The sequence below is a fragment of the Kogia breviceps genome, chromosome 13 (genome assembly GCF_026419965.1).
Source record: "Kogia breviceps isolate mKogBre1 chromosome 13, mKogBre1 haplotype 1, whole genome shotgun sequence".
In the NCBI taxonomy this organism is placed as follows: domain Eukaryota; kingdom Metazoa; phylum Chordata; class Mammalia; order Artiodactyla; family Physeteridae; genus Kogia; species Kogia breviceps.
In genome coordinates this window covers 11,915,730-11,918,641 of record NC_081322.1, presented here as the reverse complement: position 1 = coordinate 11,918,641, position 2,912 = coordinate 11,915,730, and the positions used below count along the sequence as shown (strand labels likewise).

Below are 2,912 nucleotides of genomic sequence, written 5' to 3'. Positions count from 1 at the left end.
TAAGTTGATGACCTCTTAAGTTTGAATGCATTCTAACAATTCTACATTTTACTCCCTCTCCAATGTTTAATGTTGTTGATATCATATCTTACATCTTTTTGTTTTGTGTATCCCTTAACTACTTATTGTGGATGTAGATGATTTTACTACTTTTGTCTTTTAACATTTCTATTAGCTTTATACATATTTGATCTACCTTAACTGTATGTTTGCCTTTACCAGAGATATTTTTTTCTCTCATACTTTTCATGTTTCTAATTGTGGCCTTTTCTTTTTTGCTTAGAGAAGTCCCTTTAACATTTTGCGTAAAACTGGTTTAGTGGTGCTGAATTCTTCTATCTTTTGCTTTTCTGTAAAACTCTTTCTTTCCTTCACATATGAATGATAACCTTGATGAGTATAATATTCTTAGTTGTAGCTGTTTTCCTTTTACCCCTTTGAATATATCATGCCACTCCCTTCTGTACTGAAAAATTTCTGCTGAGAAGTCATCTGATAGTCTTTATTTATTTATTTATTTTTTGTTACACTGGATCTTAGTTGCGGCATGCGTGCTCCTTAGTTGTGGCTTGCAGGCTCCTTAGTTGTGGCATGCATGTGGAATATAGTTCCTTGACAAGGGATTGAACCCACGTCCCCTGCATTATGAGGTGGATTCTTAACCACTGCACCACCAGAGAAGTCCTGTCATATTATAGTCTTGTGGGAGTTCCCTTATATATAACTAGCTGCTTTTTCTCTTCCTACTTTTAAGAGTCTCTCTTTAATTTTTGCCATTAGTTATAATGTGTTTTGTTGTGGACCTCTTTTTTTCTTTTTTTTTTGTGGTACTCGGGCCTCTCACTGTTGTGGCCTCTCCCACTGCGGAGCATAGGCTCCGGATGCGCAGGCCCAGTGGCCATGGCTTATGGGCCTAGCTGCTCCGCAGCATGTGGGATCTTCCCGGACCGGGGCACGAACCCCTATCCCTTGCATCGGCAGGCAGACTCTCAACCACTGTGCCACCAGGGAAGCCCTGTTGTGGACCTCTTTGAGTTCATCATTTTTGAGATTCTCTGTGCTTCCTGGACGTGAATTCTTTTTTTCCTTTCCCAAGTTAGGGAAGTTTTCAGCTATTATTTCTTCAAATAAATTCTCTGACCCTTTCTCTCTCTCTTCTCTTTCTGGGACGCCTATATGGGAATGTTAGTATTGCTGATGTTGTCCCAGTGATTTCTTAAATTATTTTCAGTTCTTTTTTTCCTATTTTCTTTTCTTCTGCTCAGCTTGGGTACTTTCTGCTACTCTGTCTTCTGGTTCACTGATCTGTTACTCTGCTATTATCTAATCTACTCTCAATTCCTCCTCATGTAGCTTTTATTTTAGTCATTGTATTTTTCAGCTCTGTTTGACTCTTCTTTATATTTTCTAACTCTTTGTTGAAATTCTTGCTGTGTTCATTCATTCTTCTCATGTGTTTGTTGATCGTCTTTATGGTCATTACCTTTTTTTTTTTTTGGCTGTGCTTCGAGGCTTTGGGATCTTAGTTCCCTGACCAGGGATTGAACCTGGGCCACAGCAGTGAAAGCACTGAGTCCTAACCACTGGACCACCAAGGAACTTCCAGTGGTCCTTACCTTGAACTCTTCATGAGGTAGATCGCTTATGTCCACTTTGTTTATTTTTCCTGAGGTTTTGTCTTGTTCCTTCATTTGGAACATTTTCCTCTATCTCCTCATTTTTGCTTAACTTTCTGTGTTTATTTCTATGCATTAGGTAGGTTGGTTCCATTTCCCAATCTTGAAGAAGTGGACTTATGTAGGAGACGTCCCATGGGCCCCAGCAGCACACTCCCCTCTGGTTACCAGATCAATAGGTTCTCAGAGTGCCCCCTATGTAGGCTGTGTGCCCCCTTCTGTTGTGGCATGGCTGACTACTGTAGGTAGTAGGTGATAGGTGGGGCTGGCCTCTGGCTTGATTGCCTACAAGGCCGTGCCTCCTTCTATGACTTTGGGTCTGCTGGAGGGTTGGACTCAATCCTGGCATGGCTGGCTGCATGGGCTGGGGGGGTTGGTGCCTGCCTGCTGGTGGATGGACCCCAGTCTCCACACAGCTTCCTGAATTGGCTGGTGCTGTCCCAGTAGTGAGTGGGTAAGCCCTGGTGTTATTAGGTTAGAGTGAGAATTCTAAAATAGTGCTTGGGGCTTCCCTGGTGGCGCAGTGGTTGAGAATCCGCCTGCCGATGCAGGGGTCACGGGTTCGTGCCCTGGTCCGGGAAGATCCCACATGCCACGGAGCAACTAAGCCCGTGAGCCATGGCCGCTAGGCCTGCGCGTCCGGAGCCTGTGCTCCGCAACGGGAGAGGCCACAGCAGTGAGAGGCCCGCATACCGCAAAAAAAAAAATAAAAAAAATAAAAAAAAAAATAAAATAGTGCTTGCCAGCACTGGTGTTATTGTGGTAAAGCTCCCCAAAATGAATGCTGCCAGGTCTCTGTCCCCAGAGGTAGTCCCAGTTGCCTCCTGCCTCAGCAAGAGGGTCTCTAAGATCAGCAAGTGGGTCTGACCCAGGGTCCTTTCAAATTACTGCCTCTGCACTGGGACCTGGAGCTTGTGAGATTTTGCATGTGCCCTTCAAGAGTAGGGTCTCTGTTTCCTAGAGCTCTGTGGCTCTCCTGAAAGCAAGCCCTGCTGTTTCTCAAAGCCTGACATTCTAGAGGCTCATCTCCCAGTGCAGGACCCTTGGATTGAGGAGGCTGATGTGGGGCTCAGACCCCTCCCTGGCTTGGGGAGCACTCCTGCATTTGTGATGTTCCTCCTCTTTGTGGTTCCCCAGCCCAGGAGTGTGGGACCTGACTAGACCATGTCTCTGACCCTCTTACCTGTCTCCTTCTTTATGTGTTGAATTGTGAAAAATCTTTTCTGCTAATCTTCA

General features: G+C 44.8%; 1 non-coding gene across 1 annotated transcript; it reads right to left on the bottom strand.

Moving 5' to 3' along the window:
- Positions 1-1,526: 1,526 nt before the first annotated feature.
- On the bottom strand, positions 1,527-1,598 carry TRNAE-UUC (transfer RNA glutamic acid (anticodon UUC)). Its single transcript has one exon. It is a non-coding gene; the product is annotated as a tRNA-Glu (tRNA).
- Between the last annotated feature and the right edge of the window lie 1,314 nt (positions 1,599-2,912).